Here is a 17002-nt window from a genome sequence, read left to right as displayed (position 1 = left end):
GAAAAATAACTTTACAGTGGAAAAACCTGACAAACGCTACTCAACCATGTGATCAAGGTTGACATCAACAGTTGTAGTAAGTCATGTTGGTAATATTTAACCCTGACATGATGTAATGAAAATGTCACTTTTCCTGTGGTCTTCCACCCCAGTGGAATGATGAGAAAAACATCAGGCAAATCCCTATTGAGGGATGTTCCACAAAATACTTCACCAGTATGCCTCAAAACTATGAAGGTCATTGAAAACAGGGAATGACTGAGAAACTGTCAGGTGCAGTGAGGGATCCTAGATGGATTCTGGAACAGAAAAATTGACGTTAGTGAAAAAATTGGTAAATTCCAAGTAAAGTCTTGACTTTAATAATAATTACTAGTGATTTTTAGTTTTGAGAATTGTGCCATGGTTATGTGAGATGTAAGCATCATGGGAAACTGAATATACTAATTTTTCTCCGCAAATTTAAAATTATTTCAAAATAAAAATTTTATTTAAAAACAAAGAAGGCAATGGAGGGGGAAAAGAAATGTTAGTTACCTTTACTGAGAAACTTTTATGGTGCTTTTAAGCCCCTGTGGGGCCTCTAGGGTCAGGGTTGGGACACTTCCTGGAAAGTGGCCTGAGGGAATCTTGGGCAACTCTACTCCTGAAAGGTAAGTACTGTGTAAACATTTATCAAGCTGTGCGCTTAAGATTTGTTTTCTTTTCTGTGATAAATAGCAAACATGTAACTGAGTTAATTTATTTATTTTTTTTAAAGATCAAATTGATTGTATTCAAGGATTCATGAATAGGGCAGCATCCTATCTAGCAAATAGAAAGGAACTCCAATGAGCTGTAGAAAAGGAAAGGTTTTTAAAGGTGGAAAGAGGACAGAACAGGAAAATTATTAGCAAAGAATGCAGTTTCAGGCAAGGATGCCTTCCTAAGGGGATCTATCAAGCAGATTAACTCACCATGCTGACCAGGTAATTCCATATTGTATGATTAAAGGTTACATTCCTGGGAGGTTGAAACTACACTTAGGTATTAAGTCTTGGTTTGGTAGTGTGGAATTTGGCACAAGTGACTCCCTTTGGGGACTGCTCTCTCATTTTTAACATCTGCATGTAAACTCTCTCTCTTTCCACTGCACGCGCGCACACACACACACACACGTACATTTTTTAAATTTTAAAAATTGGAGGAAAGGCCTGTAGTTAATGGGCTTCAAAACTCCAAACTGAATTGGCAAGAGCTCCTGTCTTAACCTCGCTTCTCTCTGGGAAAAGAAATTCAGGGTGGGGAGTCCTGTGATGCTTTCCAATCTAATGTTTTGTAAAATAGTGTGACTTAGTAAACAAAGAGTTCAGAGATTGGAGTCTTCTAGAATTCTTCCTGGTCCCACTACCCAAGAATAAGCCTGAGCAAATTACCTGACATCACTGAAGTTCCTGACCATCTGTCAGTAAAGTGATAAGGCTAGCCCTATCTTCTGTGTTAATCTTAGGTATCTTTCAAGGCTTGGAGTTGAAATGTCCCAAAATACACAAGCATTTTGTCTTTGAGCATTGGGGCTGTGGATGACTTATTTCTTCATACTTTTCTGTATTTTCCAAATTTTCTTCAATTAATCACTTGACTTTAAATCACTTAGACAACAGGAAAAAGGTAATATTTGAATCCAATTTGGTTTAAGTGGACGTTCTAGGAGCCGGAGCAGGAAGTGTCTCCTAGTAAGTTTTCTGGTTTAGTAAAATTGGCTTTCTTTCTTTTCTTTCTTTCTTTCTTTCTTTTTTAATTTTCCAATCTCTTTAATCTGAATTCAGGTCAAAACAGTTCTCTTATGCTATTAATACACTATCCCACCATACATAGCAGAGCTCACAAGCACTCACCATCACCATGTTTTGTGCATGGTTACAAACACTTTATTCAATAAAGGTGAATTGAAAAATCACAGTGTGCCAGTCACCGGTGATACGAATAGCAACTTGCAGATCCTAATCAGCCTGGACTCCTGGGACTCCATAAGTGGAAGCAGGAGGTAAATGAAAGTCTCCTCTGGAGTGTCCTGACATGCTCTCAAATCACCTAAGTCATTTTGACACCAGCATGCCCAACTTGCTGCCACTAGGCCTGGTGCTGCATTTGATCTGAGGATGGTTGAAGGGCACTCTCACGAGGAGCAGTGCTCAGTAAAATTGGTTTTCTGTCCAAGTTTACTGACAAGAAAGTATAGGAGGAAAAAGGCCAACTGTGGGGGTAAGAATACCTGCTTTCCAGCCCCATATCTGCCAATACTGAACATGTGTCCTCTGGTCCAGAACTGAAAGAGGGCTTCAAGGAACCGCGCTAGGACTCCATATTCATCGGTCGCCTTGCTCCATGGCTCCATAGAATTTGTGGTCCTCAACTTGGTCAAACCAAATTATGTGCTCCCTTTTTTGTCCTGTTTGCTAGTACTAAAATTGAAAAAAGAAAATGTTAAGTCTTTTGTGGTTAGAAAAGAAAATCTAAATAGGAAATGCGGATGCCTGGCTGGTTCAGTTGAAAGAGCATGGGACTATTAGTCTCAGGGTCATGAGTTCAAGCCTCAGAGATTGGGTGTAGAGATTACTAAAATACATACATACATAAGTACATAAACTTCAATAAAATAAATAAGACATGAAGTAATATGTCATGTCTCTCCATGCCACATCCCACTTTATTTGGAATGGAAATCTTCTAGTGAAAACAGACTTGGCTTTTGGGTCAAGCCAAAGTGAAGTCCAGCCCAGGACTAGGAAGCTCTTTCACTCAGCTTGCTATACCTTTGCTCTTCCTAGACAGAAATTCTGAAATGTCTCTATTGGGTAGGAAACAAAGAGTTTTTGCATACTTAAATTTGACTTTATTTTGCCCTCAACATCTACTGAAAAGACTTAGTTTTCTTCAGACAGTTGAGCCGCTTCTTTTGGGGTTTTGCCCGCTATAAACATGAAACTGTCCATGCACACGAGAATGGGAAAGAGAGCTATTACTGTCCCTGTTCATAGGCTATTTCTCACCACCTTTCCCTCTCCCTCCTCACACCAGCTCTGCCTATTTAAACCATTTACATTAAAGTGAGTCCCTCTCCTCCCTCATTCACCACGGCCTCTATTACTACTTCAGTTTGCTGTGTTGCTTATTAAACACCTACTATCTATTTCATAGAAGTCTAAAGAGGGAATAGAAGACCAAAGTGTGTTTTTGGTCTGCCATCTTGAGTGAGAAGCTTCTGACCCTAATTGCTTTCTACCATGCTCAACTGTCTGTAAATATCTGGTCAACCAATAGTATCCTTAAGTTGTTTTCCAGGACTATTCAGGATTCCTTCTTTTTTTTTTTTATTTTTATTTTTTAAATTTATTTTGGAGACAGGGAGAGACAGGGAGAAACAGGGAGAGACAGAGCATGAACAGGGGAGGGTCAGAGAGAGGGAGACACAGAATCTGAAACAGGCTCCAGGCTCCGAGCTGTCAGCACAGAGCCCGACGCGGGGCTCGAACTCACGGACCTCGAGATCATGACCTGAGCGAAGTCGGACGCTTAACCGACTGAGCCACTCAGGCGCCCCAGGATTCCTTCTTTTAAAAATACCTTTTCTTGGGGCACCTGGGTGGCCCAGTCGGTTGGGTGTCCGACTTCAGCTAGGTTATGACCTCATGTTTCTGAGTTCAACCCGCTTCGGGCTCTGTGCTGACAGCTCTGAGCCCTGAGCCTGCTTTAGATTCTGTGTCTCCCTCTCTCTTTGCCCTCCCCCACTCACATTTTTTTTTCTCTCTCTCTCTCTCAAAAATAAACATTAAAAAAATAATAAAAATAAAAAATAAAATAAAAAAAATAACTTTTCTAGCCTGGCTGGCTCAGTTGGTAAAGCATACAACTCTTGATTTCAGGGTCCTGAGTTCAAAGCCCATGGTAGGCATGGAGACTCCTTAAAGTAATAATAAAATTATTAATAAAAAAAATAAATATAATAATACATTAAAAACACATTTTCTTTTACCTTAACAGGGTTTGGAAGGGAAGAGTAGATCCCTGTGTTTAATCCAATATGCTGAACCAAAACAGAGTTTTGCACTCTTAAAAACTTTGTATCCAGCTAGATAGTAAAGAGAAAAAAGTGTTGTTCTCCTATTAACTCCTCAAGTTTTATGCAGAAGGAACTCAAACGGATTGACATGAAAAACCCTAAGACTCCAGTATAAAAACAGGCAAAAAATTATGAGTAAATCATTCACACAAGAGAAAACACAAATACAACAAATGAATCTTGTAAATGAAGCTTGCCTGTGATCTAACAAATGCAAATTAAAACAAGTGGTTTTTCAGTGATCAAATTTTAAAAGGTTTTTAATGAAATGTTAAATACAAGGATTTGATGGGACGGTGAGTGGCATACAGTGCTTGTGCAACTATAGATTGGTGCAACCCTTCCAGAGTTAAATTTGGTATAAGATTTAACATAGAAGTTTAGCATAGTTCGTACTCTGTAAGCCAGTAATTGTTTAGGGCAATGATCCCATAATAAACAGACTCTGGTCAAAAATTATTTACAAGGATTATATCAGGTGCATAAGAAATAGAAGTTAAAACAATTGTGAGATGACATTACACATTCAGCTTATTGGCAAACATTTTAAAGTTTTATACTAAATGTGACAAATACGTGAAGCTATCAGAGCTTGTATCTTACTATGGATGGTGTAGCTTATTACAAACCTTTAGAGAGCAATTTGACACTATCTAGTCAGTTTTAAGATGCTGGTACCCTGTGAACAAATAATTCTGTTTCTCGGTAGAGTAGTATTTTCCAACTTTTTGACTATCGCCTACATAATGAATTTACTTCATAACCTAGTACATAATATATGTAAAAACATATATATGAAAAATGAGTGATGGGCATTGAGGAGGGCACTTTTGGGGATGAGCACTGGGTGTTGTATGTAAGCAATGAACCACAGGAATCTACTCTTGAAGCCAAGAGCACACTGTTTACACTGTATGTTGGCCAACTTGACAATAAATTATACTAAAAAAAAAACATATATATGAAGAGTTACAAAGTAATACTTAACCATACTCTTGTGCTAGGCACTCTTTTATTTTGTTGTTTTCCAGTCTAGTTCACTCTAAAATGCAGGCAATAAATGACTAGATTGATTTCACAATGTGGGACTGATATTGGGTTGCTGTTCAAGAGAGAGCTGCTCTGATTATGTACTGCTGTGTACCAATTCACCCCAAAATTTAATGCTTTAAAACAGCAATTTATTGTTACGGTGTCTCATAACCTAGACTGATATTTCCCTTTATATTAAGCAGTAAGATTTGAGTGAAAAAACCTTATTGGAACTTCGGTTGCTTGTCAATGACATGAGTGACTTCTTTCCCAAGTAGGATAGTAGTTTTTGGATATTAGAAAAATATTTCCTAAATTTTTTGTGCTATTCATAAAGGGAAAACTATAGACATTATCCCCTTTGAAGTTTAATCTACATTAATATTTTCTCCATCTTATTCTTTTTTTTTTATTTTTTTAATGTTTATTTATTTTTGAGAGAGACAGTGACAGAGTGTGAGTCGGGGAGGGGCAGAGAGAAAGGGAGACAGAATCTGGAGCAGCCACCAGGCTCTGAGCAAGCTGTCAGCACAGAGCCTGACACAGGGCTTGAACTCACAAACTACAAGATCATGACCTGTGCCAAAGTAGGACACTTAACAAACTGAGCCACCCAGGCACCCCTCCATCATATTCTTAAGTTTATAAAATTGGCAAGCAATAAATTAAGCCTTGTTTAGTATTATTGGACAAGTTGCATGATGTAGATAGTCCTACCATGGTCAGAGTTCAGGCTACAATGTGACCTCATGGAGGGGAGGCAGGAAAGGAAGCTCTTGCAGCTTAGTGTTATAGAGCATTTCCGCCAGGCAGGTCCAATAGCCCCAAAGAGCCTCAAAGAGCCTTAGGGCACAGGCAACAGTAAAACACAATAACTAGGAAGGGATAAGTTTTTGCGTCTTTTGTTTTTAATAAATTTCTATAACCTAATCTTAATAATTGTGCTTGCCAAGTGTCTTGCCAAATTCCTGAAAATGTATCCTTTGGCTTTCAGGAGCCAGTTCAAACCATTGTAAGCAGGCCCCAGGCACCCTACTGAATTGGTTCAGCTGTTCTCCTGATGATAGATGTGTGGACTTCTTTCAATTTTTGGCTATTATCAATAAAACTGCTATGAACATTTTTGTACAATTCTTTTGAATGGATGTATGTTTTCATTTCTTTTTGGCAGATACCTACAATTTATTAGGCGATAGGACAGGTGTATGATTAGTTTTTTAAGAAATAACAAGACTTTTTCCTAAAATGATTATACCATTTTACACTCCTGCAAATTTATGAGATTTTATTTATTTATGATTTAATTTTAGAGTATGTAATACATTCATATATTTCAAAGGAAAAACAAACCTTGAAAATTATTCATCTCTTCCCTGTCTTCCATTTGCTCAGGGTCCACTCTGTCCGTAGCCTCATTACAGTAAATCACTGCTTAGTTTCTTGGATTTTAGAAATTATGTCTGTATTCATACACAAGTAAATACATAGTTTCATTTCCCCTTTTTACATGATGTTCTTTAACAGTTAAAGAACATCATGATGTTCTTTAACACAGTTGAATAGGGCTACTGTAACAAACACCACACACAAAAAAACAGTTTAAATGACAAAAATTTATGTTCTCCCAGGTCTGGAGGCTGGAAGTCCAAGATCATGGTGCTAGTAGGGTTAGATTCTCCTGAGGCCTCTCTCCTTGGCCTGTAGATGACCCCTTCACACTGTGTCCTCACATGGCTGTCCATACATCTGTGTTGTCTGTATCCTAATCTCCTCTTCTTATAAAGACATCAGTCAGATTGGATTAGGGCCCACCCCACTGACCTCATTTTAACCTGACTATTTCTTTAAAGGCCCTATCTGCAAGTACAGATTCTGAGGTACTGGGGGTTAGGGCTTCTGCATATGAATTAGGGGTGGGGGAACACAACTCAGCCTGTGAAACAGTTCCATCCTTTGCCTTGTTTATTTACAATCTACCTTGATGGTATCTCCATTTCAGTTTATAGAAAGGTTGCTCATTTCTTTTTTGAGTTATAGAGTAATTTATTGTATAGATGAACCAGCCAATCAGTCCCCTATTGATGGACACTAGGGTTGTTTTTCCAATATTTTGCTACTCTAAAAAATACTGCAGTGTATGAGCTTGCACCTATTTCATTTTACACCAGCAAGCATCTCTATAGACAGATTCCCAGAAGTAGAATTGTTGAGTCAAATATTTTGTGTATTACTTGTCATAATACATCAAGTGGTCCCTTCTACACTCTAGCAATGTGCCTGCTTCCCCACAGCCACATTAATAAGGTGTACTGTCAATTTTTTGGATGCTTGCCAATCAAATGGGGGAAAATGCTATCTCAAAGAAATTTAACTTGCATTCTTCTCTTGAGTGAGGTTGGATTTTTTTCATGTGATTAAGAGCCATTTACTTTCTTTTCTGTGAACTCCCCTCATTGTTTTTTTATTGAGTTGTAGGATTTTTTTCTTATTAACTTCTGAAAGTTCTCTGTGCTAGGGAGATTAACCCTTTGTCTATCATAAGTGTTGGAACTATTTATTCCTTGTTAATCATCTGTCTTTTGACTATGTTCATGGCACTTTTTGCCAAACCAAAGTTTTTCATAATGTGGCTTTTGGATTTTGAACAGGAGTTAGAATGGCCTTATTTACTCTAAGATTAAAAAGGATTTTTTCCCATGTTTTCTTCTTGTTCTTATATATTCATATCTTTCTTCATTTGGATTTAATTCTAGTATAGTGTAAGGTATGGACCCAATTTTATGTTTTTTCAGATGGGTATATTTTTGTCCCAATGCCATTTATTGAATAATTGATCTTTATCCCTGGTGACTTCCCAAAATTATTTGGGTGTATTTCTGGGTTTAACGTTATATATATCATTAGTCTGTATATTCATATTTCAGTGACACACTGCTTTATTGAGGCTTTTATTTTAAAAAATTTTTTTAAAACTCATGACCCCAAGAGTCAGATGCACTACTGACTGAGACAGGCAGGTGCCCCTTTAATGAGGCTTTTAAATATGTTTTCTTATTTGGTAGGTCTAGTTGCCAGCTCCCTCCCTATTACTCTTTACTTTCAAAGTTTTCCTGAAAGATTCTTTCTTTTAATTCTTCTTGATTATTTCCTAGAGGTAAATTAGAATCACTTCATCTAGTTAAAAATAATTATTGGCGTTTTATAGGAATTGCATTTAAATTTGTAAATTAACTTAGGGAGCATTGACATCTCTTTGATGTTAAATCCACTTTTCCAAGAATATGTTTTTCTCCATGTGTTTAAGTGTTCTTTTGTGCCATTCAGGGATTATTCAAAGTTTTATTCACGTCAATCTTGTGCAGTTCTTATGAAAGTTTATTGCTAGGTATTATGTCATTTTATTTATTTATTTATTTATTTATTTATTTATCTATCTATCCTGTAAGTATCCTTGTATACTATTGATCTTTTATACCATTTCGTTATATCTTCTAATTGGTTTTTATTTAGATACATGATAGCTATATATTTTTTTCATTTTGATTATTGGTTTTTGCTGAATGCTCTTATTGTTTGTATAGTTTTTCGGACAATCCCTCCTGCTTTTGACCTCATGTGTAAGTGAGAAGTGAAATTCTGTTGTGTGAAGACACTGAGGTTTTGGTCTTGGAGCATTTCCTAGTTATCCTGACAGAAACTGGTAATTTAAAAAGAAAGAAAGAAAGAAAGAAAGAAAGAAAGAAAGAAAGAAAGAAAAGGGGGCACTTGGGTGGCTCAGTCGGTTAAGCATCTGACTTTAGCTCAGGTCAGGATCATGGGTTTGTGAGTTTGAACCCCACTTCGGGCCCTCTGCTGTTAGCAGGGAGACCGCTTTGGATCCTCTGTCCCATTCTCTCTCTCACAAAATAAGGAAATAAAACTTAAAAAAAAAAAAAAGAACAATAAAAAAAAGAAAAGATGCTCAACACACAAATATATTAGGGTAAAATTCTGTGGGGGCAGTGGAAGGAGAAAAAGGAGCAATTAAACTTTTAGTTATAGAATTTACTCATGTCTTTTTTAAATGGAAAAAAAATGCGAATTGAATCACCATAGTGTTTATATTCTCATGGATGTTTTAAAAAGTAACGTTTTTTTTTACAACTGTCAACATTTACAGCTTGCCAGGAATCATCTCCTTTGAGACTACTTTAATCTGTACCCAGAACTCTTAACAGATATGCTGGGTAGAGTCTTTAGGAACTGTATGTAGTGAGTGTCCCTCCAGATCCGGTTGTTACCTGCACAGTCAGCAAGATAAACTGCTGGTTTCTTTCTGTTGAGTACAGGCCCACAGGATTGTCCAACTCTCTTCAGACCCTTACAAGAGACCCATCTCAGACTGCATCTCAGGATTCCTCCACCTTTCTCCACAGCCGACTCACGGACTCTCAGTTCAGGCTAGGACCTTGTAGGTTCTGTTAATGTCGTGCAAGTAGCTAGAGGTGTTCTGGGAAAACTAAAACTCAGAACTCCCCCTTTAAAAGCAAGCGCTTTGACGCCAGATGTTGGGGTTTGAATCCTTAGTGGGCTTTCTAATAGCGTGTTCTTGAAAGCTTGTCAGCCTTTTTGTGTCTTAATTCCCTCAATTGTAAAATGATTTATCACAAATATTAAATGACTTAAGGAATGCAGAGCACTGGAAACAATGATTGGCAGAGTGAATGCAGTCAGTGCCCATGCCTGCAGCCTCTACGTGGTGCCCCAGCGTCGCTGGGATGTGCTTTGTTGCGACGGTCCTTAGGGTGTTCAAGGCCGGGCTCCCATGCCGCTCTGTGGGATAGCACTTCACCTGCACGCCACCACACCAGCCCTGGCTGGGGGTGCTGAGTGAGCCTTCTACTCAGTTGCCACCACTGGGCATCACAGCCAGGACCGGGTCACACACCACTACTGCACCTTTGCCGTCTGCATTTACACACAGGTTCCTGCAGTACAGTGGCAGGATCGTACGTATTTTAAAAATACGAAATGAAATGCATTTTTTCTAAGAAATCAGTACAATTCTGTAATCAGTACAATTCTGTTCCTATACGTTCTTTCCATATTGCATTAGAAAGGCAAAAATGGCGCGAGGAAAAAGTCCATAGTAAGCACCTATTCCTTAAGGTCAACACAGACGTTCCCACGGGCGCCGCTAGCTGCTAGGGCTTCTCGCCCTACAAGCTCCGCACGCCGGGACCCTGGGGTAGCCCAGCCAGGGGTCGCACCACGCGGTGCTCCCCGCAGACTCCATCCGGGCGTCTCTCAGACGCCAGCGGGAGCGAGCACGCCGCCACCCCAGTCCGGACGGAGCCATACAGTCACGTGCCCGGCGCGTCCCCGCGGCGGCGCGCTCCAGGCGGAAGTGAGGTCGGTGGCTCGGTGGCTGCGCAGCGTCGGCGGGGAGCGCGGGCTGCGGAGAGGCGGGCCGGGCGGAGCGGAGCGACTGGAAGCGCGGGCCGGGGAGGCGGCGGCGGCGGCGGAGACGGGGGCCTCGCGGCTCAGCCCCCGCATCAGAACAGGCCTCCGCGGCGCTCGCCCTTCGCCGAGCCCCACCGCCGAGCCCGCCCCGGGCCGGCGTGCGCTGGTCATCGAGGCCCAGGCTGCCGCTGCCGCTGCCGCGGCGCGGTGAGTGCAGGCGGGCGCCCCCGGGCGGGGGCGGGGCGGGACGCTGCGCCCTGTCTGGCCCGGGGCTGAGCGCGGGCCCGGGCGGCGGGCTCGGGCGGCGGCGCTGCCGGCCGGAAGTGCGGCGCTTTGTGCGGCCGGCCTGGGGCGGCGCCAAGGTCGGGCCAGCGGCTTAGGGTCGCTTGGTGCCCGGGCGGGGGGACGGCCTGGCGGCACCCGCGGCGGTAACCCAGGCTGTGCTTTGTCCGGTGGGACGGACCGGGCCTCTGGGGGCCCGAGGGAGGAGGAACTGGGCGCGGACTGGCGCGCGGGCAGGTGCGGTGTGGGTGGTGGGGGGCTGCTGCCCAGGTGGCCGGTGAGAGGTGGAGTCCGTGCCCAAGAATGTTCGCTGGATCTTTTTAAGGTCCGACTTAGATCGGGTCAGGAAAACGTATGAAAAATGGGGAGGCAGCAGGGTGTTGTTTTCTCTAACTTAGATTTGGGATTCTTGTGGTTGCCGTCATTTCGAATGTGTAAACTAGTCACCTTGTCTACCTACAAAGTAAAAATGATTGTTTGCCTGGCAGAAGCTTAGTGTTCGCCCTCCAGCTTGAAAGGCTTTTTAATTTCAGAAAGGACGTTTTGTCGCCCAGTCTGGGTTAACTTTAAAGAAGTGAATCTTTGCAGCCTGTCCACAAACGGTATTTTTCTTTTACAGCGTACTCAAGTGTGCGTCTTAATGGGTCGTATGAATTAATGTTTTATTAAAGTCGTACATGAGAATATTCGGGAGTGTTTGTGGCATGCAAGAAAAAATTATAAGTGAAAAGGTTTGTCTCATTTCCACACTTTAAATTTTCAAGTCATCGTGTAATTGAGATTATTTTCTCAAATACGTAAAAAAGTTTGAAAGTTTTTGCTGTGAGCAATAAGAGGGATCCATTTTACAACTTTGGTGAGTAAGTAGTGGATTATTTTTGCTTTGACAGCCAATTGGACAATTTAAAGCTCTTTTTCCTAATGCTGAAGCTACTGTAGTACACACTGTGAAGATTTCCCTTAAGCTTTATAAAGTGGGTTTGCTTTGGTGGGAGTGTTTGTATGTTGCTAATGTTTAGTTGTGTTTGTGACTAAATGGAAGATAAGATTTGATAGAGGTCCCCGCAGGCTTTAAGAGTTGAAGACAGCAGAGCCAGCAGCCTGTGCCTTCTGATGGGTGTCCTTGAGCAGCAGTTGCTAAAAGTGTTGAGCAGGTAGCATCCGCTCCTCCTGGCTCCTGCCTTTGGAAATAGTGGAAAGATTGGGTTCTGTGTGTGAGGTGAGTGCCTGCAACTCAGGAGGAAGCACCATCTGCTGCTGTAGCTCTTACTGCCCCTGCCCTCTTATCAGGCCGTGATAAATTTGTTAGGATTTTTAGTTACTGTTCTGCTCTACACCTGCCTTTCAACTCATTTCTACTTTATGGTTAGAATTGTAATGCCAAAATTGTTGAATTTTCAAACATTGGGAAAATTAGTAGTAGAGGTAGAGGATTAGAATTGGAAAATAAGAACTTAAGTGCGTTGTAAAAATATTTTAATTTTTTGTATGTTCTGTAGTTTAAAGGGAAATTTTATTTCTCACATAAACAGCTTCTTTTCCTAGATCAGTTGAGAGCACTTTTAAAACAACAGAACACTAACCTAAAAGAGTAATAGTTATTTTTCTGATATCTGTGTTCCACTCTACGTATATGCCTTTGAAGTCTTTCCACTCCTGTGTAGAAATACATGAATTTCTTCCAATTTCTACCTCAGTAGTGAAGGTAGAGTTTGAGGGAGTTGAGAACTTTCTCCTCTTTAAAAAAAAAAAAAAAAAAAAAAAAAAGTTTTAAGAGAGAACGAGTGTGCACACTTAAAATTTTTTTATATTTGATTTGTGGATATGAAAGCTGAACCCACTGGCCAATCTTAACATCATCACCACGAGTCAAACTATTTAACACTACGTGCATCCTCATGTGATAGAAGTACTCTGCATCACCTAAGGGTACTGCTACAAAAAAACATTACAGTCTGCATCAATAGATCTTATACATCCAACTTCCAGTTGACAGACAAATTGGAGGAATAGGGTGGGCAACACCATGAAGCAATCAGACAAACCCATAAGTGGGGCATTCTAGAGGACATTTTTATAACTGTAAAATCTTTTTACAGTTTTTTTCAATATAAATCAAAATCCAAACAAAATCCACCTAATGACTTTTATGTGTAAATCTATTTTAATCTAGAACTGCCCTCCCCACCCCTCTACCTTTTTCCAGACCTTTGACTTACTGAAGAAACTGGGTCATTTGATTTTTAAAATGCCCCCTTTTGGTTTGTTAGTGTTAAACAGTTTGACTTGTGATGATGATGTTAAGATTGGCCAGTGGGTTCAGCTTTCATATCCACTAATCAGTAAACAGAAATTTTCAACAATTCTGAGTTATATATTTTTTAAGTTTATTTATTTTGAGAGAGAGAGAGAGCATGGGCGAGCAGGGGTGGAGCAGAGAGAGATGGGGGAGAGAATCCTGGCAGAGCCTAGTGCCAGGCTCAATCTCACAAAGTGTGAGATCATGAACTGAGCCAAAGGCAAGGAAGGATCACGTGCTCAGCTGACTGAGCCAACCAGGTGCCCCTAAATTCTGAGTTATATTTTAAATAAACGTTTCAACTTCATATATATATATATATATATATATATATATATATATATATATATACACACACACACATATACATATACATATATTTAAAGTAAGCTCTGTGCCGAATATGAGGCTTAAACTCACAACCTAGAGATCAAGAGTCCGTGCTCGACTGACTGAGCCAGCCGGGCACCTCTCAATCTCACATTTATTGCTGTGAAAAGTTATATTTTCTATTAGATAGTTATTTTATTCAAGAACATTCAGAAGATACATATAAGATACCTGTGTGCCAAGCATTGGTGAAATGCAAGGAGACAGAGCTGAGAAAATTATTTTCCCTGTCCTTGAGCCTCAGAATCTTGGGGAAGTCTCATTATTTCAAAAGTAACCTAAGAAGCTTTTTGACATTAGTTCACGGACTTTGTCTTTATATTATTCAGGCCTTTTTATTGAATAGGAGAGGGAACTGCAACATTTTTTTATCAGTCTTGTTATATTTTCTTAACCTGTAATTTTTAATTCATTAAAGACTTTCAATCACTCTAGGAAACATTATTAGCCTCTGGGGAAGTAAAAGTGCTTTCAGGAAGTGTAACTTCTGAGTAGTTTGGAACTTATGGTATTGAGAATTCAGGTGCAATTCTGTACATTTTTAGTGGCAAATGTACAGTAGAATTGTGTTACTGGTTTACGCTATGAGATCCTTATGGCAGGAGAGCCTTGTGGTATTCAGTGCTTCATTGAGTTATTTAAAATTTTTGGTTGTTATGAATAACATTGTTATAAACATTTGTGTACAAATTTTTGTGTGGATGTATATGTTTTCGTTTCTCTTGGGTATTTACCAAGGAGTAGAATTACCAGATCATATGGTAATGCTTGTGTTAAATTGTTATGCTATTCATGAGCTTCATTGCCTACTCCATGACATCTCCTACTCAGCCCCACTTCCATAACAATATTTGCTGATTCCCTACAAGTCCAATTGCCCAGTATTACTGAAGTACATCTTGTATTTTCTCACTTCTGTGGCTTTTCGGGATCCTACTTGTCCAGAGCTTGTTGAAAATATCACCTCTGTAATCCAAGTTTTTTCTGACCATTCATTCCCCCCCTCACCTGTTGAATTTTTGCTCTCTCCTCTCACCCCTCATAATACTTTATTCCTTTATGGCTCTTAATGTGGCTATTACTACTGTTTGTTCTATATCACCATTATTCATGTTTTTTGTTTTTCAGGACTGTGTTGTCCAGTAGAATAGCCATCACCTAGGTGTGACTTTTGAAGTTAAACTAAAATGCGGTTCCTTACATGTGTTAGCCACATTTCAAGTGTTCACTAACCAGCCATTAATGGCTATTTACATGGACAGGGTAGCCATATCTTTTCTTTTCTTTTCTTTTCTTTTCTTTTCTTTTCTTTTCTTTTCTTGCCATATGTTTTCTTCACAGAAACTTCTATTGGACAGCACTTTCCTAGATTGTAAACTCAGAACTGGGACTGTGACTTGCTTTTTTTTTCCCCCCCTCTGTGGCCTTTACATAGTGCTTTGTTTATCTTGAATTCAGTTGAGTAAATGAAATTAGATCCTGGCACAGGATAGAGAAACAGAGTTTTGGAAGGTACGCACTTTCTAGAGATCATAGTTGAGCTACAGAGATAGATGGAATTTGTGAGGGTTTCCACAATTCTTATGTTGTACATCCACTAAGAATGGGTTAAAAGTGCAGGACAATAGGGACTGGAAGTTGTCAATTTGTTTATTTATTTATTTATTTTTTGCCAATTTGCTTATTCTTAAACTGTGGGATAAGATACATAATTAATTCTCCTGCTTGCTTTCTATGGCTTCCTATTATTTTCTGTCATCTGTGTTGTAGACATGTGCCATTCACTGTGATAGCCTCTAGTCTCATATGACTATTTAAATTTAAGTTGAGGGGTGCATGGCTGGTTCAGTCAGAGAAATGTGCAACTCTTGATCTCAGGGTCTTGAGTTCAAGCTTCACTTGGGTATAGAGATTATATAAATAAATAAACTTTAGAAAAATAAATTTGAGTCAGATAAATTTAAAAATCAGATCCTGCAGTAGCCAAGCCATGTTTTTGGGTGCTCAGTAGTTACTTTTAGCTAATGGCTGCCATGTTGGAAGGCACAGAGAGCATCCTCATAGTTGCAGAGAGTACTGTTGGCTTGTACTGATCTAGATTTATCTTTTACCTGTAATTGTGAATGTCACGGTAAAGTTGGCACCTGCCTTTTGGTTTAGAAGTTTAAAAAAAAAATTAGTTTTTCAGATAATGAATATCCAAATCACAGATGTTCCTAATTTATTCCTAATTTAGACTAGAACTTGTTACAAAGGTTAAGGATGGGACCTTATATATTTTTTTCTGTATTGAACTGCTTGATTATGAATATGCTGAATGAGTCGGGTAAGCTGAGACCTTGAGGTAGTTAATTTTTGCAATATGTCTTTGTAATGGAATTTGATACCTACAGTGTTTGAAGGTGCATGTGTTTTTTAAGAAAATTAGCAAGTACTTGCACCTGTTTTGTGCCAGATACTGCTATTGGTGCTGCAGTAAATAGGACTGAGTCCCTGTTCGCTGTCTGCATGGGGCCACTTTCTAGTTGGGGATGTGGTAAGGGAGGCACACGCTAAACAAGTAAATACATGTACATTTTATTAATTTTTTTAAGTAGACTTTTTTAGAGCAGTTTTAAGTTCACAGCAAAATTGAGCAGAAAGTACAGAGAATTCCCATATACCTGTTGCCTGTCATCCCCCCACCCTGTGGTGTTTTTATTTTTAAATTTAGGGTCCCCCTTAATCCTTACTACCATGTAAATTGGTGTGAGTGACTTACTGGACGAGGAATGCAGAATAGTCTTGATTAAACTCACTTTCGGAAAATACTTTGGGCGATAGAATTCAGAGGAGCTTGCTGAAGATACTGATGAGAATCATATTTCTATTGAGGAAGGGGTAAATTCATGGTTGTAGCTGGGTAAGTTGAACTTTACAGGAAAAAGATTGTGAAAAAACATTGAATGGGTTAATAGAGTTGCTGGGCTGTAGCTGATTTTTCTTTTTAAGAAAATATATGTATATTTAACAAAAGTTATTGAAGAAACAGAGAAAAGTGCAAAAAGAACACTAACCCCACCCCATCTAGAGACAGTCTCTGTTCATATTTTTATATTCTCCCAGATCTTTTCTGCTTGTGTTGGAAGTACACATGCCTGTGCCTATACTATGTGCGGGTGCAGATTTGATATCATACTACATAATGCAGCATCATTCCCTTCCTTTTTCTATATAACATGTCAGTCATGTTCTTAAACACTTTAAAAAGTAGCTGTACACTATTTCATATTCTGAATAGATCTGGTTTACTTAACTATTCTTTGTTATAAGGACATTTAAATTATAAGGACATTTTTTTTCACTGGTTTAAGTAGGGCCGTAGAGAGCACTTTTTCCCTTTAACTTCCTATGGACTGAAGAAGCTGTGAAGGAAAGTTTACAATATTAGGTGGGTGCTCATCAGGACTTCTGGC

At 39.6% G+C, this 17002-nt stretch overlaps 1 protein-coding gene across 3 annotated transcripts in view; it reads left to right on the top strand.

Moving 5' to 3' along the window:
• Positions 1-10577: 10577 nt before the first annotated feature.
• The window catches only part of FAM168B (family with sequence similarity 168 member B), a 32475-nt gene continuing 26050 nt past the window's right edge, over positions 10578-17002 (top strand). For 2 of the 3 annotated variants that reach the window (XM_042954031.1, XM_042954029.1), the window contains exon 1: positions 10578-10783. The gene's annotated coding sequence lies outside the window, so the exon portion shown is untranslated. Of the gene's footprint in view, positions 10784-11163; positions 11184-17002 lie in introns of those variants that run through there. The other variant, XM_042954030.1, reaches the window with a different exon arrangement.

This window comes from Panthera leo, chromosome C1 (assembly GCF_018350215.1).
Source record: "Panthera leo isolate Ple1 chromosome C1, P.leo_Ple1_pat1.1, whole genome shotgun sequence".
Classification (NCBI taxonomy): Eukaryota; Metazoa; Chordata; class Mammalia; order Carnivora; family Felidae; genus Panthera; species Panthera leo.
This window is presented reverse-complemented; position numbering and strand designations above follow the sequence as displayed.